A 23,559-nucleotide genomic window follows, 5' to 3' on the forward strand; every position below is an offset into this window, starting at 1 on the left:
ACAGCCAAGTTCGCTCGGTTTTGTTACACGGTAAGAACCGTGCGATAGCCATGCACGGGAATTGCTATACCTGGATGCAGGGCACCCCGGGGGTCAGGTCAGGTCGGGTCTAACACGGTCTGGATGCACATACTCTCCTCTCCTGTCCTCTCCTCTCCTCTTAGCTCCTCTTCTCTGTCTTTTCTTTTTCTTTTAAGACCGTCGCAAGCTGTGAGGCCCCTGCATCCACGGGGTCTAAGTTCATATGCACGCCCCTGGATTCGTCGATCATGCGTCATAAACGTCAAGAGTCGTATGTGCAAATAAAAATTCAGAGACAGAATGATCAGAATTCGGATCGACTGTTGCATTGAACGATTCGAACTACAGTAAAATCCAAAATTAGGGTTGATTGTAATTTGTGTATAACTTTTACCAACTGCGAAACCTGGAACGTACCTTTAACTGTTCGGAATGAGTATTTAATCAAGAGTCATGAGAAGATAAAAACCGGTTTGAAAAGTATCCAGCAGTGTACCTATCCTTTCTATGTAATAAAAATAAAAAAGCTATATCGACAATTTGAGAAAAGATTTTTTAATCAAAACGTTGAAAACGACTAAACTCCAGTGTTTGTGAGTTTATTTTATTCGCCGGATGAATCTCCAGAGATGGGTTTAAGAAAATGTCATCAACGGCTTGGCAATCATTGGCGCAAACGAAATTGCCGGTGAGATTTCTCGGACGCTTGTTTTCTCCAAACTTCATTCGGCGAGTACAGCCATGGATTCATCCTGAACACGTCTTGGGAAAAATAATATTCCCGCAGCTAATAGAACGTCCGCGAGGGAGGGAATTCACAGGCCGCAGCGTTTTCCCCGTCGCGTGCCAACTGCTTGTAATTACATACTCGCGGGAGGAACGCGAGTTGCACGAGTTGACCGGAGCTTAATCGATTCCCGTACATTCAAGGAGCTCTCCTTGAGCTCTGAGGAGTTTTGCATGGCCGATGAGGGGTTGATGGCTCCAGCTTCACAGAACGGTGCGGCTTAACCCTGCAATTCGCGCCGGGACGCTGGGACTTACCATGGAAATCGAATGCCAATTTTTACACAAACTTAATACATACCGAAAAATTTTACAGAATTTAAAAATTTTTTTTTTTTTGTTCGCCATATTGGATCTGCTATTTTGAATTTGCGAATCTCGAGTTCAGATTCGTAATTGACGACCCCAAAAACCATATTCGAGTTTCCGTCGTCCTGCGGGATCGCTTTAAGGATTACTCTCGTACAATGTTAACCTGATAAATCCGCAATCTTAAAAATAATTTCTTTATATTTGTCCCATGTCCAAAAACCTTTTCAATTTCCGAATTCAGTCGAATATCAATGGCAAGTATAAATTTTTATGCAATATATATGAATATTAAAATATTAAAATATATGAATACAATATTTGAATGGCATGCACCAATTTCTCACCGATTCAAACTCTTTAAAATTTTGTTCAACATTTTTTCATCCCCGAAATACGTATCAGACAATTTTTTTAAATTTCGTACAGTCCCGAGAACAGACCAAAAATGTCCAGCATACAAATTTTTAACTGAAATTCTCGATCGTTTCAAAAGAATCTTCTTATCCATAAAGAATAGAAATATATTCTGTATAATCTCATTGCAGTCTTCATTTATTTATCTCTCATGTTGTCTCCGGGCATCGATACGAAGATTGCGAGTCCACCACCTCAGCCACCCAATTCGGGGGATGTTTTGGGGAATGAAAATCGATATGGGAAGGAATCGCGCGTTCATCGCGTTGTACCAAGTCGGCACGAAGGCGAAGGGTGGTGAAGGACGGTGGGGAAGGGGGGAGGTGGGGGGCGGTTTTCCGCCGGCGATCAAATATTATAAGTTTTATCTGGCGCCGCCTGCGAACCGGAGAGACTCTCCCCCCGCATCCCTTCGTCCCTTTCTTTCTCTTTCTCTTTCTCTCTAATTATCCCAGGCATGCGGTCGGGTCGATCTGCAGGCGAGTTCGCTCGACGCAAACACGTAATTACCAGTAAACACTCGGTTCGTTCTCCGCAGAGAGGCATGCTCGCCGTTATTAATAATCGGCTATTAAAACGAAAGTTGCAGTATTATATATGCACACGTATAATGCCCACCCGCAAGAGGCAGAAACGTACCGAGATGACGCGTATTTTTGCACTCGCGAATTCTCGCCGATTTTTATGAAGTGTCTCTCCTTGGCGCGTTTATAAGCTTTATTTTCCCCCTCCATCGTTATTTCACTCTGTTCAACACGTTGTTCAACTTCAAGTTATGAAAAAGTTTAAAAAAAAAAAAAAAAAAGTTAGGAAAAGATTTTCTTTTCAAATTTTTTTTTCGAAATATTTTAAACCAAGTTGAGGGGTGATTATATTTATATATACATTGTATATATTCAAATTTATGAAACTATTGCTGCAGTGCAGTTATGAAGCGATAATTTATGTTTTCGACGGTGATTCGCGATAATTGTTGTCCGATTTTTTTCCGCCGATTTTTTATGGTTCCTTTTTTTCTTCGCTTCGCTTCCTTTCGCCGCTAAGGGAAGAAGTTTTGCCTAATGATCGTGCGCGGGTGATTACCGTTAATTTGCCTCGACCCTCTTCGCCCTCGACTCCCTTGCTTTCGGGGTTTTCTACCGGCAATTGCGTTTCTTTCCATCCGTTTCCGAATACATATAAATCTACGATGCGCAAATTTCTCAGTACCATACCAACACACGCCAGCGAAGAATCTGTGTCTATTGCATCATGCTTTATGCACAAGGTAAAAAGTACCATCTTTCGACAGTTTTTTCAAGGATTTTATTGGTATAACCTGAGTTATTTATCCTGGCTTGAAAGTGAATGATTTTTCTTACTTTTATTGTATTTTTAACTCGAGACTAACTAATTTTTTGATAACTCGTTTGAAACTTGTGCGAAAGTTTCTTCGCCCTCGTACTTCTTTATTAAAAAACGAAGAAAATGAGACCTACAGGATCCTTAACGAAACGATCTAGTCGAGAGATGGAATTCAGAAGATTGGTGCGTATTTTCACCCCCCGTTACCGAAATAAGTAAAAAAACTAACGTTACCGTTCTAGGGTTAATCGTCGACAAGAGCTTCTTTCGATCCTCGCATCTTTTTTCAACCCCCTTGCGTAATACTTGGCGGGTTTCGATTCACTGAAAACGATTGAGGCACCGATTAGAACGATCGATAGCTAGCCCCCACCCCTAACAGGGGGGTGGTGGGGGGATTGAGCACAGGTATCAGGATACACAGCGTTTGTCTTGTGCACCTCGTGTATCGATATCGGGAACCGACAACCGGCGGTGGCGGTAAAACCTACGCCGTTGAGTAGGTAGGTACGAGGGGGTGGGGGTGGTTAAAAGAGAGGGAGGAAAAAAGGTGGAGTGGAGTGGAGAGGAGAGGCGGTGTGGGGTCTTCTACCTCTTTTCCCGAAGGTGTGCGCGCGTGTTTGTGCGCTCAGCCACGCGTTCGTAATCTTATACATGGCTGCTGCCAGGGGGTGAGTGAGGGGGTGAGTGGCGGCGTGGCAGCGGTGCCGGTGCGGTGGCACAGAGCGTCGCCTATTGATTTTTACTTCTAATGAATTCGAGCTAAAAACCCCGGCCCCCAACCCCCGACCCCCGTGCTTAGCCGCTTGCTACAACCCTCTGTTCCACGAACCACGCCAATCACAGCCCGGCATAATTACACGAAGCTAGCGACTCTTGCCGGCACAAACCACCCCCGCAGCAGACTCGGGATCCCGATAGTGATTCTTTACGCCCTGCGGGAAGAACCCTCGCCGCGAGGTGTGCGAGGCTGATTTGCATTTTTCGCGATTTCTCATCGGCAATGCTTCGTCGGTATTTGACGTGCGCCGGTAGATCGCAGGGTTCGATTTTTCAAAGTTTATCACTGGTCGGGTAGCTGCTTTAATGTGAAAATTGAAAGGAGATTATTTTTAGAACGTTTGCTATAGCTTGCATGCGAGCTGAATTGAGCAAAGAACGAGAGGAATGAATTCTCTCGATTGACGAAATTCTAAAAATTGACAGTTTGGTAACATATTTTTTTTCATTCAAGAATAACAATGAATAAAACGTTTCACGAAGAGGTCAATTGGAAGGAGAAATAGATACATTTTGTAAATAGAATTAAAAAGATTATTCATTTTCCCAAAATTTTTCTTTCAAATTCCTGATCTTATATACGCGTAAAAATAAGCCTGCCGCTGATGCCGAAGGCACTTGTAAAATTTAAGAAAACTTTTTGTCCTCGATGTCGTCGAAGGCGAAAGAGCGCAAGGGGGGAAATCGAATGGAACGGAATGGAGGTGTGCGTATGTATTATAGGGGTGGAAGGTACACCCACGGAACTGAAGCGGGTGAATAAAATCGATTGTGAAAAGTGCAACGTTCGAAGTGAAATGTAAAAAATAAGATGTATCCATATATGTATAAATGTATACAGGCGATACACAAGCGTATGAAAGTTTCAACGATGGAAAGAAGTAAAGAAGGAAGGATGGATGGACGGACGGACGGATGGATGGATGGATGGATGGATGGATGGATGGAAGGAAGGAAGGGAGGCTCCATTATGTATGTATCTAGGATGTAGAGGAGAAGAAGGTAGGGAGGGAGAGAGGGAGGAAAAGAGAAGCCGTTAAAGGAGCCTTTCGTTCCTCCTTTGCAGGGCGGTGTTAGGTTCTCACCGTCGAGTCGCGTCGCGTCGCGTAACGTCGAGGACGAGGGGATATTATTAAATCGAAAGAAAAAGGAGCCAAGAAGAGAGAAAAAAGTATACACGAAAGTATGCGAGAAAAAAAAAAAAGAAAACTATAAGTGTATAGGTACTTCGATTGAATCTATTTGCACGTATAGAAAATCAGTTAAAAAAATCACGGGTTTCCCTTTAGGACCTGAATCGTTCCCTTCCAAATTCTCTGCAGGGTCATTAATTCGTCAGGAACTTGCATGCTGACTATTATTATCCTGAACAGTACACTGCAGTTCTCAAATTGCCTTCAATCGCATTTCAGTCACGATGTTTCGATAGTTTTCATTTTTCTTTTCCGTTTTTTTTTTTTCTTTTTAATACTTATAATTTAATTTTCAAATAGTCGTTGATCCTTGCGACTATATATGCGACAAACTTGTATCGATCAGCTTGAAATCAAACCAAAAAACTATTTATTGAAGGTGAACGGGGTAATTTTTGAAGTGATTTAAAATATGTCAATATATATCGACAATCATAATCACACTAAACAGTTATATTTCTACGACATTTTCTTGTATGTAGTTAGACTCTTATTCTATAAACAATACTTATTGTACTATAATTCACGACTACCCAACAATAAGAAATCAAATTTTTCCCATTGTATAAGGTGCATAACAAACATTTCCCCTTACTGTTACAATTATTTCTTTTTTTCCTAGTTCGTACACGAAAACCGTTACATATATACAGGCATGTCTACAGGTAGCGATGTCATACATACACACGTATAATAGGAAGAAAAAAATTTACTTTCAGCGGGTGCACCGACACACCGAAGCACGAAGAGACGAGGACGTAGATACATACGTGTATACGCCGTGACGGAGATGCAGGCAAGGGCATGAAGGGGGCAGAGGATTGGGGCTTGCCTATTCCCGAGGGGTTTCGAATCAATCGATAGGGAAATATCGGCATAGGGGTGAGTTAGAGAAGAAGACGCTGCCTGCCTGAAAGCGCGGGGTGGATGCCGTATATATATATACATATATACTATAGTATATGTATGTGTTGTATATATATATATATATATATGTATAGGGTATGGGGATGCATAAGGGGTGGCATTAGTCGAGGCGACGGCGACGCCGGTTGCTCTGGACTCTCTGTCCTCTCGTCTCCTCTGCGCCGCTTTTCTTGAAGAAACTCTTTGTTCGCGAAGAAGGAAGAGTAGAAGGAGAAGAAGAAGAGGAAGAAGAAGAAGCTGGAGGAGGCAAAGGTGGTGAACGAAAAAGATTTCTGTCACCGCGCCCTTCCACCCACCGCCCCTATTTCGTTCATTATTTTTTTCCCGTTTCCCTTCGTCCTTAATTCCTCATTCTGTATATCATAACTTCGCTCTTCAGTCGCCCCGACTTTTCCTCCCGCCGCTGAATTCGTCGTAGCAATATTTATTCATTTCCGCCGCAATCACGCGCATCCTGTTACACGAGAACGTGATTGTTTAATTTCAACTTTCAAGTTTTATTTCTCCTTCTTCTGCTTCTTATATCTTGCAGCGGTTTGAATTACACCTTATCGTTAAGTTCTTGAAAAATGCATTTTAATCCTCGGCAATTCTGTCTTTCTCTCACTCACTTCTTTTTATTCCCTCTCATCGTGCCTCGACGTGTCGTAACTCGTTTTCCCTCCCGGATATTCATTTCTGGCATTCTTTACTTATCAACGTCGCTTCATCACCAACTTTACTAATATTTGAAAACTGCTTAGATCCTCATCCCTTTGCTCTTAATGACGATGTAAAATAATTATCTTTATTTTCTGACTTAAGGCTGACGTAAGGTTTTTGATTTTAACATTTTCTATTTTATTCTTCATCATTTTATACCTTATTTTTTTTTTATTATATTACCGTTCAGAATTGGTTTAATTACATTCCAAGCCTTCTTTTATTATCATAATTTGGCTATTTATCACGTGTGCTACATTTCATATCATTTTTGTATTTTCTTTATAAGCATACCTATATCAATCAAGCAATCAATCAATCAATCAATCAATCAATCAATCGATGAACTTCTCTCACGCTTTTCGATGCCTAACAAAGTTCTCTCCGCTTTAAAAATCCCGGAGACAGGAAGTTGGACAGAGTCCGTCGTATTCGCCTATTCGATATTACTTCGCCGTTCGATTTCTCTCTCCACGGATTTTCTATTCGTTCTTATAATTTCAAGATTCAAAACAGAATTAAGAAGCGCGAGTGACTCTCCTCGCGTGGGTGCAGCAGAGGGGGGGAAAGAAGATTCTTAGGGCACGGAAGGATGACCTACAGGTGTGCATACATACACGTATGAGGAGAGAACTCACCACATACGAAGAAGATACGTGGACAACAGGGACTGACTTCTTTTACCCATAAATACGGATTTAGTCACGCGGTTTACGAGCTGAAACGGACCGGGCGTCGCCTCCACCTCGCGCGCCTAAATTATTAAAGTCGTAAACGATCAGGATCATCGTCGTTAAAGGTCGGGCGCGGCGGCCCTCGAATGAGAAAAGCAAAAAAGCAGTCCTTGAGGGAAAAAAACTTAAAATTAAGGCCTTCATTTTTCAGCCCTCGTGATCGAGCTCAGCTGCGCTGGGAAAACGAAATAAATTCTCGCCAGAATCAGCTTCGCCTTAATTCAGAAACTATGGGATACGAGGGTAGAAAATTTGGGTATTCGTTGAATTGTTTCAGATTTGGGCATTTTTTTTTTTTTTTTTTTTGATCTTTTTGTCAAAGTCTGAACGAAGTATTTGAGTTTTTGTCGAACTTAGAAAAGTACCTCAGTAGGTACTCCCTTTCACTCATTACTATTCAAATAAAGTTTTAAAAAGTATACTATTTCCACTCCCTTGGCAATATTTTACAAAATAATTACGTAGTAGAGTTTAACGGTTGGATTGGCTTTGATTCAATCTCAATGATAACGTATCTGATTTCTTGGACGTTGAAAGGTCGGTTTTAGTCAGCAATTTTTTTCAAAAGGTAGGTACAAAAGATACGAAGAAACTTGAGTGAATAAGATTTCTTAAATGTAATTTGAGTGGGAGAAAGTCACATGAAATCTGGCATCGGATTCCTCATCTCAAAATTACCCTAATATGGAATAGTCTCATATATCTAATATCAAATCTGTATTCGTAATTTAGTTACTCACCGATAGGGAAAACGGCAGACGACTAGGTCTACTCCTTTCCTGCGACCTGAAAAATAGAAACGAAACTATTTAGAAAACGGGAATTGGTGTGACAAGTGACAAGTCTTATGTTTTTATTATTAAACTTTTAAAGACTGCACTCAGGCTAGAGTGAATCTTAATAAGCATGTGGTTATCGTTAATTACGAGTTAACATGATTCTGAAAACTACGCAAAAAAAAGCAGAATTTCGAAAAAGGAATCTTTTAAAGATCTCACTAAAAAATATCCTCAGTTATTTTTCCATTAGAAGAAAGAAAAAAAAAGCATGGTAAAGTAAGAAATTCATTCACGAAACCGAGGAATTCCATTCACTCGATTCACCTATTAGCCACATTTTATTAAGTAAAAAACAGGATTCGTTTGATTAAAATCAGTCTCTTTTTATGAATTCTAATAAATTTATTTCAATCAAAGCATTACGGAGATTTAATTTAATTAAGTATTTTGTTCGACAAACTAAACGACTAATCAGGATTATGTAAATGACCTGAATTTGCTGATTGTGAGTTGACCAAATCTTTATTACGCTTTTTATCCGGTCAATCGATCATTTAATATAACAACCTGATACTGAGTGGGCTAGAAAGTGTATTTTGGTAGATTTAAAAAACGATTTGAATCAGCTGTCGTCCAATAGTCGACAATAATAAATATCCAATAATCGACTAAAATTATAAATATGTATGCATGAATTAAAACACACATTTTTCAGGTCTAGATAGTCCTCATCCGGACCGTAAATATTGCTTAGAATATTCAACTTTACGGCGGTTAAAAAAAAGTTCGCATCTCAGTCAAGTGAGGTAGCTTCTCGTATTTCACAGAAACATTTAGTTTTCTAGTAACAGAAAATATTTAGTTGTTCGATATCGGAAAAAGGTGTCACGAGTTATCGTGGCCACAGCAAGGATACTTTTTCCTAAGGGGTTTTTCCGAAAACCAGGTCTAAACGGTAGAATTTTCAAAATTTTTCAATGAAAATCCTACCAAAGATTCTTCAAATGTTGTTCTTTTACAAGTTCAATAGTTTGAAAAAAATAATTCTTTTGTTACGTCGAAAAAAACAAAAAAAAAGTTATAGTAAATATGCTTTTTTTTTCATCCTCAAAACCCGCGTTGTAATCCCTTAATGAAGTGTAAAAATACGTGAAGATCTGTACTGTGTGTAAGAACCGTTCGATGGTGCAGCGGAGGGACTCGATGCTCGTGTCAGCTCGGAATTGACAGTCGAATCACACGAGTAAGTAGTAGAGAGTTACATGAATACAGTATATATGTTTGCATGTAGGTACAGTGGAAGAGATCTCATCCGGTAAGCCAACGTCAACTCGAGAGTTCGTCGCTCGGTTAAAAATGCAAATCGAAGTGCCCAGACTTTGACCTTGCCTCGCCTCCTCTCTCCTCTCTCCTCTCTCCTCTCTCGCCTCGCGCCTCTCGTCTCTCGTCTCTTCTCGTCTCTTCTCCTCTCTCGTCTCGTTTTCCTTGGGACCGATGGACAAGCCGTGATTAATTGTCCTATTATATTACACCGCGAGGTCCTTGCTGCTGCGGCAGAGTATGAACGACGAACGAATGAACGAATGAACGGTCCCGTCTTGCCTACTTCGTACCGTTACTGCAACGGGTGAGTGGGTGGCTCGATAGGAAGGCAGGTATAATTATTAATTACCTGCGAGAATGATCGGCACGTATGGATAAAGCGCGATTCAAGTTCAGCCGGCTACCTACCGATCTGCAGATTTTAAGATCCGCCAATTTATTCGCATGTAACCATGTACAATAACTCGGAAATATTCCCGTTGCTCATTCATTGATTGAGTAAAAATAGAAGACGAAGAATAATTAAAGAAGCAACTTCACGCGGAAGGAAGAAAAAAGATTCCTCGATATACTGCTGCCTGCACAGAAACGGCGTCTGTTTATTGCTGTTTTGCCAAAGGCGGAAAAATAATTCATTCCGATACGTTAATGTATGTATATATACGAAATAAAAAAAAAAAAACGCACGAGTGCTAAAGTTACTGAACTTTTATCTATCGTGCGTAAAAAAATTTTTAAACCCATATTTATGAGAGTATTTCATTAATTTTTTGACTATTGTATGGAAATACGATTATATTTTATAAAGTGGTAAGAAATTTTTATTTCAAGCTATTCTGTATGGCTGTGAGAAAAATTATTATCGATCTTGTATTAAAGATATGATAAAAAGCATTGTTTCAAACCATTCAAAATCACTTTAAAACCATTTTTAATAATTTAAAAATCAGTTAAAATCGCTTGACATCATAGAAAACGTTTTGAACTTTGTTCGGAATAACTTAAAATCATTTTCAAACGGCTTGAAACGGTTCCGAATCAATTATTAAAATATCCGTGAATGAATAGCCCCTCGGTAAACAGTATATTGGCAAGTCAAAAAATTGCTAACTATATTTACGGTTATACCATAAAAACAACAATAAAAAAAGAAAACCGGAATAAAAAAAGCCGTTTCATCGTACATCGTGTAGAACAACAAAATACGGTGAACAGTAAAGTACAGAATCAAGAAAAGCAGAGAGACAAAAAGGGCGAAAAGAACAGAGAAAAAAATATATGATCAACGATGCAGAGCGATTCGAGAAGGACAGAGAGAAAGAGAGAGAAAGAGAGAGAGGTAAGGAGGATAATGCCGAGGAAGGCGTGAAGTCCGGATCATGATCGCATCGTCCGTTGGTGGTCGATTGAAAATATTCCATGTTATAAATTGAATAGCAGCGCGACGAAATCAGTTAAACCAAGAGAGATGAAGGGGGGAGGAGCGGGGGGTGGAGAGAGGGAGGGAGGGAGGGAAATTACGAAAGCGGGGTCCTCGTCTCTCGGTCTTTTCCAGACCTCGAAGGTACGACAGCGACGGGGGGCAGTCATTTGTTGCTGTTTATTAATTCCTGGCAAGGCGAGGCGCGAGAGACAACCGTGTCTTCGAACCTTCGGTTCTACTCCGCGCCCACGCGCTGCCGCCCCCCTCCTTCCCCCATTCGAGGGACTTTCTCTCTTCCTCTATTTTTGTCCATAAGAAAAAAAAATGTCAATCTCTCTTTCCCTCTCTCTCTTTCTCTCAAGAATGCTTCTGATATTTCTCTCCTCTTCGAACTGCACCGCCTACCTGTAACACGTTTGGGCACGAGTTTGGGCATTCAGGAACACACACGCGGTTTATATACTCAGGTATTGTGTTCCGTAGGTGTAACATCCTCTACTGAAATTCAGCCGACGGTTCGGATCCTCGACCAATTTTGTCTCGTCAATTTCGAAAACATGAAAAATTATCTCGCGACTCATACCGCGGGGAAAAGGAATGTTATAGGCGAAATAAAAGTGCGAAAAAGTCACAGATGTTGGGGATACTCGTGTGTAGACAGTTGAATGAGCTTTAAGATCGTGACGTCAATGTAACGATGCATCTTTAGGAAATATCGTTACTCCGCAACTTTAGGGTCGACTTGAATCAATATTTTATAAAATCAACTTCTTTCGTGTCACTTTTGTCGATGTTTCGTTACGTTAAGGTTGTCAACTTCAAAATCGTATGATTAACTAAAATCAGAATTACTGGATCAGAGTAATAAAAAGTCTTTATGTTTTGAGGTAAGAGAATCTAAAATATCGTCTGAAGCGATATTTCGATCATCTGCACAGTTTTTTCACCGTATAAAATTTGGATATCCGAATCATTCGAGTGACTAGAGTCCGTCGAAATTTCTCGATTTTTCTGTGTATTCCAAAGAAACAAATACCATTTTTCTTAGTTTTCTCTATCATTAAAATCAGGGATATTAAATTGCACGATCAAAAATGCAGCATCGCTTTCCGCATAAAACGAAAGAAGTTGCGAGTCGAGGGAGCTTTTCGTTCGCCGACCGCGTCTCCAGGTCTACATATCATACTTTTTCTCTTTCTCTCATTTTTACACGCTGCAGTCTCTTTCGTTTCATTTGGTCTTATTTCTATCTCGCTCCGTATAACCGTTGTAGAAAATGATTCTGGCACGGGCTAAGAGATGTAAATTTATGAAGGCCTGAGAGGCCTCCGTATCGCGCTCCCTCCTTTACTGGTACTCGTACACGGATATAACACGACGAATGCACGCACGCATTGTTATGCTGACAATGAATTAATTATTCACTGATTAATTATACGTCCATGCATATAATAATATGCATGCGTGTATATGTCATGGAGGAATTTTCATTCTATGTGATCACAGCGACAGGTAGATGCATTAATTACTCTTGTCGTGTGAAATTCGACGAATGCAGTCTTGTTTCTCTCTGTATTTTTCGTCCTTGGTTTGAAAAAGAGTAATCAAAGCGTATAAGAATAAGCAAAAGAAGAATTCGAAATAAAAAACATGTTATACGCTGCAGTGAGAGAGAATTGTATATCAAGATCAAAAAAATTCTCATCATCTTTCTCCATTCTTTATTATAATTATTGTTCTCTTTCATTTTTTCCTCTTCTTTGGAAATTCAATATTTCCTCATAATACACGATTCTTTATATACAACAAGAGTACGTTACGCGTTTTTTCGCGAAGCATAAAATTCAGGTTAAGATCTCGTAGTGTTAGATTTCTTGGCGACAGCGCATGCGCGCAGTACAGAAAAGTCCACTTTCAACTCCCAGGACATAAAAGTAGTCTTTTCGGTACTCCGCACATGCGTATCAGCAGACTCACTCGACCTTTATAGAAACGAGTACTTTGTGTACGGAAAACACGCGTTGTATAAAATAATATGTGTAAAAAGCGAGGGAAAAAAGAAAATAATAAAAAGACAAAAGTAAAGAAAAGAAAACTTGAGGCGGAAAAAAATTACACGTGTGGCTCCGAACCTTCTGTGTATTATGTGTATCTCCAGAGTGGGAGCTGGCAAGAAGTCATCGAGCAATTAATTAATTAGCACTTCGAAGCCGAGGATGGTATAAGAGGTATATAATGTATAACCTATAGCTACGAAGATTCGTCTCCTCGTGTCGTTTACGTAGGCGTATAATATAATCGAATGGAACTTTGGGACAAAGTCATTAGGCAATCGTGCGGATAGGTATTGCATACGTCTGTATATCTGTAATAAACATGTACCAAGCATACGACGCGTTTGACGCACACTATCGTTGAAGGAACGTAAAAAACATCAACTATACGTAGAGATAAAGATTCGGCAGAGTTACACGACGAGTGGGTTTAACGTCGCATTTGTTTACGTGGTTTCTAAGTTAAAACATGAGTATATTATATTATTTTAGACCAGCGATATCACCTATCATAGAATTACGATCCTGCGCAGCTGTGTGCGTTTAATTAATTTTTCTAATCTTACCAACAATGAGAAAAATAAGAATAAGAAGAAGGAGGAAATCTAATCGCGAGGATGAGGAAGGAGAGCTTACGTTACTATGAATAAACGTATGAATGTATCTTCGCGTGATTTATAAATCATAATTTTCTCATGCTGATTGTTCCTTGTGTTAATTACACTTTGTCGTCGTACATATATCATATTGTGTGTGCGTATACATATATAGTGGGTTATACATTAGCACGTTAGTTTCAATCAGTGTCGTCAAATTCAAAGAACTGCAGTCAGGATGATTTGTATAATTATTAATTAAACGGTTGCGTAAAGTAATCAACGTCCACGTACGGCGCGGGAATAAAGGCACGAACTGCGCAACTTGGCTGATTGGTAAACTCACAATGGTAGGTATAACGTACATACATCGGTCTCTCATCGACTAATTACGTCGCCGCAGCATCTCATCGCCGTATTTATATATATGAGTCGACTCGGTGAGGTAAAAACAAAAAAGGAAGAATTTTATCGAAAAAAAACGAACAAAATTTTTAACGATAATTAATTATTGACGGAAAAAATACGGCTGTGAAATTTTCTACACATCAGGTACATGTACGTCTAACACGTACCTATATAACACGTACACACGAATACACACACGCCTTAGAGGAGAAGCATTATACACAATATGTGATCGTGGGACGCGAGTCTTTGCATTGCGTCATAGACGGGCGCGTTAATCTCGCGCTATTCGTTAATTAGTCATTAATAAGAAACAGACTGACTCACTGTGGTTAGGTATATAGGTATATACTGGCTGAGGCACACGTTCAACGCATTACCAGAGGGATAATTACGAATGCAAATTTTTCATCTACGTTTGCACACACGCTTGCTTGCGAGGAAAAAATAAACGAGGTATAAGACAACAGGAAGAGGAATTTGAAAATAAATTTATTTAAAAAAAAAACAATCACGTTCCTCTTCTACTTGCTTAGGAAATATAGTCAATCTTTTACAATATTGATTCGTGTGTTTAGTTTGTCTTTAACTTTTCTTTTTCCTCGTACGAAGCGTCGAGTGCGAGTTAGCTATAAATACATGTAACATTTTGCAATCTCGATACACTTTCGCCTCCATTATAACCAATATTAGACAAATTTTTATACGGAGTGAAGAGTGAGAAAAAACAATACAGCAGATTGTATTCGATCTTCTTTCCTCCGCAGATTAAAATTTTACCAATATTTATTTCTTCTCCTGAAAAGTTATTACGATATATATATATTAATTCAACAATTGTTTCTCATTTTCTGATGGATCACAAACGCGTTCATTGTTCTAAAATATTTTGGTATAGATTAATTTTAAAAAATCCAAGAGTAAAATAATGAAACAAAAAGTTGATAAAACGCTCGAGGTCAATAACTTGTGTTTTTGAAAGTCAAAACTACGCATTTGCAATAGTGGCTGCAGTGCTGGTATCCCGATCAGAAAAATAATGATGAATCTCTGTGTAAAGAAAAACGAGGTGTAAAAATATTGAATATATACTTGGAATTACTCAAGTAAAAGAAATGTATAATATTCATCTTCTCGATCTGTAATTTATTCCACTGTTATAAGAATGTTCGATTCTACTATTCAATCATTGACCGTTATAGGTATATATACGTATACCTACAATTTTGCGAAGTTGCAAGTATTTCTTCACTGTCAAAAATTTCAAGTAATTTTTCGTGTAAAATTTCACTTAATATTCTGCTACAAGATCCGCGATTTCCATGATTCATTTCGATTCAAAACAAATTTGTCCTCTTTGGAGTGAAATTCGTATAAATTTTTACAATCTCGAGTAAAATTTGAGAAGCCAGTATAACGGATTTCTACTACGCGAATATATTCAACAGGAACGCATGCACAAATAATGTTTCTAGATAAAATTTTAAAAATCCCCTCAACTCCAGAAAACGAGTATTGTTACTCCATAATCTTAAAATTTCTAACTGTTACAATAAAAATATATCCAATATTTCACTTGAATCAAAAAGAGAGATAAAAAAAAGTCAGGATTGTTCCCGCGTTACAATTGTGGAGGGTGGCTGTGAGGGGTGATAATTATCAAAATATCTACCTATGACGCAACGATCGAGACGTGTAACTTAAATGCAGGGGATGCGTTTGGCGAGGCATGCAAGGCTTGGTGGAAGGAAGGCGAAGGAGGAGGAGGAGGAGAAGGAAGAGGACGAGGACGAGGACGAGGAGGAGGAGGATGATGAGAACGGGGGTAGTTTTGAGGGCACACACACTGGCCGTCGTCTGCACTTGAGAGACGCGACGGGGCTTACACGTCGACGTAACGCGTCGGGACGACGTGGAGGGGGCGTCGGCGGTCGCTACGACAGAACTAGAGCCAGAAAGCGAGGGCTGTTTCACCGAAAGCCCGGAAAGCTCTTCCGCGCCGACCTCCCACCATTTCCCTATTTTGCATAGGGCCTGCGCCGCGACGCTTCTCCCTCTCCCTCTCTCTCTCTCTCTCTCTTGCTTTTTTATATTCCTTCTTCTCCGCTTCTCGCGACGCCCGCGTCCTTCCTCCCCCCATCGCCACCTCCCGACGCCTGCAGCGACAGTAAAATCGAGTATAAGACGCGTTTCGATTTGTCGAGGGTCAAATACTGGCTCTCGTTGTATTTTTATATAAATACTTCCTTTGGGGGGGGTGGAATAAATATTGAAGATTAATTAACGCGTTATGGGTAAGGACTAAGGTGAGGATAAACCATACAGAGAAGAGAGATTGTGCGATCTTGTCTTTTAAAATCAATTTACAAAATGCATGGTCCGGATATCTCTGTAAAGCATTTTTCATCTTCAATTAGCTTTCTTCCTACAGAATAGCAATTATTGATTAACAATTATCGAGTCGAAGATGAGAAAAAATTGAAAAAAAGAATAATAAACAAATGGTAGAAGATAAAAAATCCCCTGACGTAAAAAAAGCTCGCAACGTTATTACTGGAATCAAACTTGTATGCAATTTTTAGGATCTTGATTTCAATTTGACCGAAATCTGGAGGTCGAATGTAATACGAAACGATGAAATATTAACAAAATTGAGTGCGTAAACATACGTGTGTACTACATTGTACACATGTGATTAAATCGTGTATGTACGTAGAGCAGCGTTAGTTGCCCTGCGAATTTCATCGTCCTATAGAAATATGTTTTTCTCGAAAGACAAACGGGAGGATGAGAGAACGGCGGCTCGTGATTGGTAGATTTCAATTGGCCGGTGTTCCAGCTTCAGAGTGCAGAGGAAGGGTGGTTTCGACTCGGGTAAGTTGACGCCTACGAGTAATTAAAATGAGGGAAGGCCTGTGGGGGAAATCGCGAGATGGAAAGAGCTCCTCCTCCTCCTCCGTGGCGAGAGGGAAACCCCGAGAGAGAAAGAGAGAAAGGGAGAGAGTAAGAGAGAGGAGGAGAGGGTTGGTTTCCCGGCGATAGCGCATGTATAATTAGTCCGGGAGAGGGAGGATGGGGACAAGGGTGGAGCCGGATGTCCCGCGCATGATCCAGCATCCACACCGCCGAACCTGTGCCTCTCTGATGTATTCATAACGCCGGCGCCGTCCGTCACCCCCGAGGCGTTCACCCCCCACCGTTGACACATATAGTACACATTAGACTCTGTCAAATTATGGCAGTATTAGTTTTATTTTTTTTTATGCTCGAAGAAGGTTTGCACGAACGTAAATTCTTGTGCTGCGAAAAATCCTGTCGTAAATGTATGGGATTTTGAAGAATTTGAGGGATGCGCACCTCACGACGTGAGACTTTTTTTTAGCTGTAAAAAAATTGAAGAAAAACGATAGAGAAAAGTGGCGAAGAATAAATTCTAGAAATGTTCACAGAAGTGAAAATCTTCGATTATTTCCAATTTCGATGTTTCAGATTTTTTAAGTTTCTCATTTTCGTACTTTCGAAACTTTGACTCGTCGGAGTTACGCGCTTTCGACATTTTTTCCTTTTGCAACTTTGAGCATCGGGTTTTGGACGATTCAAAACTTTGATGTTACGTCAAAGTTTGATTTCTTTACTTTAAGTTTCACCAGCAAAAAATTCGGGTTTTGGGGCTTTCGAAAGTTTTCAAATTCGAAATTTCAACCTCGCGCTTAATTTTTTTATTTTCTATTCTTGTACTTATAATTCTATACTTCGGAAGGATTTTTGGTTTGGTAAAAACTAATGTTTACACCTCGTTCCAGTAAAAATAAGGCAAAACAAACGTTTTCAACAATATTTCGCAACCCTTACGAAGAGAGCGAAGCGACGCTGAATCCGCCGATGAGTTTACGAGGTCGGAAATATCCCGGCACCGTAATACGAGTCAGTCAATAAATAAGGAGAGGGTGGTAGGTATGTGCGTCGGGGGTGTATAGCTAGATATCGCGGGGGGGAGACGCATCGTTACGTGCTCGCGGTTTTGCTCGGCTATATACACGTGTTAATGACCAAACGTCGTCCCTGCGGCTCGACCTAATTGCGGCTGATGACACTACGTCTTTAGGGTGACTCTCCTCCGTCTTCACCCTCGCCCTCGTGTCTGTCGCTCGCTTTCTCGACGCCCGCAGCCGGTCCTCGGGACAAACCCAAGCGAGGAAACCACTTCGACGAACACGTGAAAAATTCTAGGCAGCGATTGCTTCTTCAATTTCCGTGGACCATGTTTTTTTGGATAAAACAAAGACGGGAATCGAACGAAAGTAATGTTTAGATATCGGAGAAAAATCCTTCTTGTAACCCAGCGATTTAAAACGAGATTTTGAATTTGATTAGAACTGTCCTCGAATTACAGAGCTGGAGACTCGATAATTTTATTCGATACCTTTTTATTCAAGATTTATTTATTTATACGATATTTCAAAAACACATTCACCAAATAAAATTGATTTACCACCTGTCCAATAATGTATAATCATGCAAGTACATATTATTGTACTTCGTGTCCAATTATCGGTGATAAATTTATTAACCATTGGGCCTCGGATACGAATGAATGAATAAATGAATACGACATGATTATGTGGTAAAACGGAAGTGAAACATAACATGTGAAAAAAAAACAAAAATGAAAAACAAGAAAAATTAAATAAAAAAAAATTATCATCCCTGGTAAAGATAATGAAATTCTTTCGTCAGATTATTAGGGGTTGACTTTTCCGGCTTGACCGGCTCTCGTATCTCTCCTGTCCTCCGTATCCCCGGGGTGCACGAGGGGGTTGAACTACGCGGTGCCATCGAGGACACGACACCGTCTTATACGCGACATGGGGGTGTGAGTTAATTAGACCGAGTATACGTAGTGCACGGCGCCTAGAAGGGGTCGGGGAAGGTCTCGTCGTAATATCTGCTACGTGCCACAGGTCAGGCCGCTTATTAAAAACATCGAGCACACTGGCTGGTCGTGCAGGACTGACTCCATCCCTTCTGTCCGTGCGGCGTATCTGACGCGGTATAATTTCAGCTTTCACCCCCGTGATAGGTTGAAATACAAGCCAGCCAGTGCAGCGGTTAGAATTTAGGAGGTGCGAAGGCTCGGGCCGATTTTTTAAATTGTCGTTTCTCTGGTTTCATTGTCAGAGAGAAAACAGGAAGTTGGTGTAATTACCCCGAAATCGAAAAGTTGAGTTTTCACTAGTCTCCATATTTTGAAGTTTATAGAATCACCTCCAATCGTTTTCAGATGAATGTGTGTATGTGTGCACGTGTGTGATTTATATGTGTGATGATTTTGGTCTCAATCGACGCGATTTTTACAAACTTAGAACTGATTAGAATTTGGCTTCAATCGGTTCGGTACGTTTTCAATTATTTGTATAAGAAATTTCGAAAAAAATCAAACAAAAATCATGATATCTCAAGAAGGGTTGAATGGATTTGAACGAAAATTGGTACTGAGAGGTTTTTTGGGTCTGAATTGGAATATCTAAGCTTTTATTTATGATTCCAGTATTTTCTGTCGCTATTTTTTTCACAGACTTTCGCATCTTATTACGTTTACAATAATTTGATAGATACTCAATCTACGACAATCTCGTAACGAAATTACTAAAGAATATTAATTTCCGGCCAATCAACCTTATCAAGATGCCTATTCAATAAAAGTTTCGATTACTGACTGATGTAATTGTGCAATGATTAAAGACGATTCGCCGATTGTCCATTCCTCGTATTCTTCGCTGCTAATGAGATACTTTCGCAAGAAAAAAAATCGAAAAAATGACGATAATAATAACAATGATAAGCAAAAACGAGCTGCTTTTTTCCCGCTTCTTCCTCATATATGTATACCGGCTCATACCTAATATTCTCCTTGATTAGTATAAGCGCGTGGGTGTTCGAGATCCGGGGTGGTTAGGGTGGGTGGTGGGATGGCTTCGTAGGGGTGTAATCGGGGCTCGATCAGGGCACCCTCGCTGTATTACATTAATGATATTGATTCAGAAAAATAGAATTTACCGAGCTGCGCTACTACGCTATTCCCGGTATTGTGTTATACCTATATATGTAGATACCTATACGCACGTATTTCCCTTGCGCAATACTCACTCACACAACTCACACCCTCTACTTATCCGCTAGCCAGTGCGTGTTTCCGGACTTTTTTTTCTTCCTTCTCATTTCGTTCACCTTATATTCTGATGCTGCGCAGCAGATTCGCCAAATTCCGAAATCCCTCTTATTAACAGATAATCAAACGCCCTCAATTTATCGCTACACGAAGGGAACGGAATTCTTGAACCAACGGAATAAATTTTCTTGGAGTCCACTCACTTCGATCTAGTATCATTCTTTTCATCCATAGTCTAGTAATTTCATTCTTCTTCATCAATATATTTTCAGACTATGCAATATAGTTCAGTACAACACGTGAATCAAAACTCATTTACACGATGATATATTTTTTTTTATACAATTTCAATATAATGATTATTGAAACTTTTCCGCGTAGTTCGCTTTTCGCTTTTGCTTTTCTAATTCCAAGGAAATTAAATAATCGAGACTCCAAGTCTCTGACTGACCGAATAATCTCAATTTCTGATATGCGAAATATCGGCGAAAAGAGCGAAGGTGCGAAAAAATAGGCGCAGATTACTTTTTTCCCTGACGATGGCTAGACAACCCCTCGAAGCCAAGGGTGGCTGAACTCGCCGGAGCGCGTGGAACTCCTTCATTTGCACACTAATGCGTGTTTCTACGTCTTACGCGCGGGTTAGTTCGCGCCAATTTATCATTTCATTTCATTTCTCACTTTTCTTACCCCCTCCTCGATCTCTCTCTCTCTCTTGGGCCTTTCTCTTCGATTACTCGACGTCTGGTCCCTGCGGGTAGTATAGACCTGTTCTAATGGCCGTAATTTCCAGAAGAATATAGAATATATATATATATTTTTTTTTCTTCATTCTCTCTCACTCCACAGTGTTGGTGGTTTTTTCTCTCTCTCTCCTGTCTTTTTTCCGTATTTATACCGATTGTAACAAATATCCCAGACCGATCGATACGGAACTAATCAATTATTGACTGGCCCGTGTCATCCGGCTTGTAGGAACTGCTTTGCCACTATACATACAACCTTTATTTTCTTGCTGTTGTTGTACTAAGGATGGCCGAAAATACTCGATTTTCCATTAAATCGATTATATTTTCCCCGATTAATCGACTATAATCAATTATTTTGCAAACCCGATTAATCGACCAGCTCGATTATTTCTCCTGACAATCGGTTTTTGGTTAAAAAAAAAAGTAATATTATTTTATGTGATCAACGTTTCGATTGTTTATTTGATACAATAAGTGAAACATGAATGAAGATTTCAACCTGAAGTTGAAGAATATTTTTAATTATACTATAGATTGTCAAAAAAAGTTTTCTACTATTAAGATTACAGACCGAAATTTTCGAAATTCGTTTTTAAGTACACCCTCTCAAAAAATTACGAAACAATCGATTAATCCATTAATTTGTGGCGATTTAATCGAGTCATGTTCGAGTATTTTTTTTCAATTCGATTAATCAAGTCATCGATTATTTTTAGCCGAGTGGCCACCATCCTTATGTTGTACGAATCGCTGGCTTCGAACAAAATAATCTCGGCGGCGAAAAAAAAAAAAACGAAAGAAAAGGAAGAAAATTATCCTGCAGCGTTAATTAAACTGCACGGCAAAGCGATTGCGGAGATTCAAGGAGAGAGAAAAAAGAATATAAACTTGTATTTGAACTAGCGCTGACACGTGTAATTATTAAGCATATATATATATATACATACGGTCTGCGATCACGTTGCATGTGAGACTCGTGATCACGTCGGCATTAACAAATATACGAACGGCACACGCGTATGGGTAAAAGGCGCATTGAACAATTACGAGCAATTAATTCAGGTGCAGAGCTTACAGGCTGGACTATATAATTCTACGGATAAGTGCAGGCGCATGTATATTCATAATATTCACACCGTGCCTGTGCGCATGCATATTCTCACAACGAGGGGGTAAAGCGGGGAGAAAGAGATGATGATATGTTGGAAAGTGACAGAAATAGGCATTGCGGCTGGTGAAATGGTACCTACGGTGAAATGACCCAGTAATGATCATGCATGTGATTTATCACATGACTGATGTAATTTTAACGATTTCGAGATAATATTATATCCGTGTGGCTATATAATATACCAGTCATAGTTAAATACGCCTGATATGACTCCGTCGTGTTTTTTCTACTTTTTTTTCCATTTTTTTGAACATGCAGCTGTAATACCTATGTACTGAAAATTTATCGATCAAATCGGATCGACGGCTGATACATGTATTCGTTACGCGAATGAAGAGTGGAAATCTTCTTCTGCTATTTATTTTGTTACGCGAACGTCATCGAAGAGTGCAAACACGTGACTGAACATTTCACTACCACGCTGGCAAAACTTTGGAAGGATTTAAATGAAAATAAAATTTATAACAATCCTAGTAAACCTAGAATCAGGCAAACGTCTCGTGCGAAATAGTTTTAGAGTAAAGATGAATGAAGAATCGCGAGAGTTTGTACAACTCGGTAGTCGATTGAACAAGTGCGACGTGTACGTTTAATGTACCATCTCAGAATGATGATTTCACCGCTCTGTATTTTACTCGAACGTTGGCAATGAGTGCCTGGCTCCAATAAGAGGTTAAAAATCATTCAAAGATAATCGATCGACGATCGATGGGTACGTAAATGTAATTACTAGGTGATTACATAAAGTGCAGCTACCGACTCACAAGGCGATTCAGGCTCGAAGAAAGTCTTTGACAATGAGAATCAGAGTCTTCAGATTTCTTTTTTAAATATTCTCGGGAATTAAGAACATAAATCAATCCGTTTCTAATCGAGAAGAATCGTAAGAGTGGAATCGAGGGAAATTCTAATTCATATCGTACGGAGAAATACTTGTCTACTAGTTTTTCCCAAGCTTGTGAATCGAGTATAGAAAATGATTATTAGAGTTATTATCGTTGGATATATATTGTAGCTAACTATTAATTTTTGGAGCCGAAGAGGGTGTACAAAAGTATATGAAATCACGAATTATTGTCAGACTGAAGTTTGTAACGTTGTTGTGATAATGCATCTTTGGAGAAACTCGTCATTTTGCAATTTCGGAGGATTATTCAAAATTTAGAAAACCGTTAACAGAGCATTAAGAAACTCAGAACTTGTAAATTCAACTTCTAAAGTTATTCCAAAGGTGCAAAATACTGCTTTTTCACTAACTTTACTAACTTCAGCCTCGCGAATTATTACGATCGAATATGTATCATATCTATCAATTTGTCGTTGTAAAATTGTTCATAAATTTTTGGTGACGAAAATTTGCGGCTCCGAAGCGTAAAGAGCTCTGCCTCCAACCTCAGCACCCTTTAGAATTGAAAAGACACGTCGGCCTCCCTTGAGAAGAAGCAATTGATTAACCCCTTCGGCGAAAAAGGCGAGAATCACCCTGAATAACGAGCTGCGGTGAGAGGCAAGAGCGTGTCGAGCAATGGAGCGCCGCGGGACCTTGCGTAGTTTAAAAGTTGGTTAATTATAAATTGTAATTAGTACAACAGTCGTCTTGACGGCCGTCCGGTATAACACACGAGCATAAAGTGGCTCGGGCATAAACTCGGAGAGGCGACGCGTATGCCCGAT

At 39.7% G+C, this 23,559-nt stretch overlaps 1 protein-coding gene across 4 annotated transcripts in view; it reads right to left on the reverse strand.

Annotated features, from left to right (window-relative positions):
• Nucleotides 1-23,559, reverse strand: part of LOC124407118 (zinc finger homeobox protein 4) — a 197,439-nt gene that overhangs the window by 134,947 nt on the left and 38,933 nt on the right. For all 4 annotated transcript variants that reach the window (XM_046882957.1, XM_046882954.1, XM_046882956.1 and 1 more), the window contains exon 2: nucleotides 7,954-7,999. The gene's annotated coding sequence lies outside the window, so the exon portion shown is untranslated. The remainder of the gene's footprint in view (nucleotides 1-7,953; nucleotides 8,000-23,559) is intronic.

The sequence above is a fragment of the Diprion similis genome, chromosome 6, assembly GCF_021155765.1.
Source record: "Diprion similis isolate iyDipSimi1 chromosome 6, iyDipSimi1.1, whole genome shotgun sequence".
In the NCBI taxonomy this organism is placed as follows: Eukaryota; Metazoa; Arthropoda; class Insecta; order Hymenoptera; family Diprionidae; genus Diprion; species Diprion similis.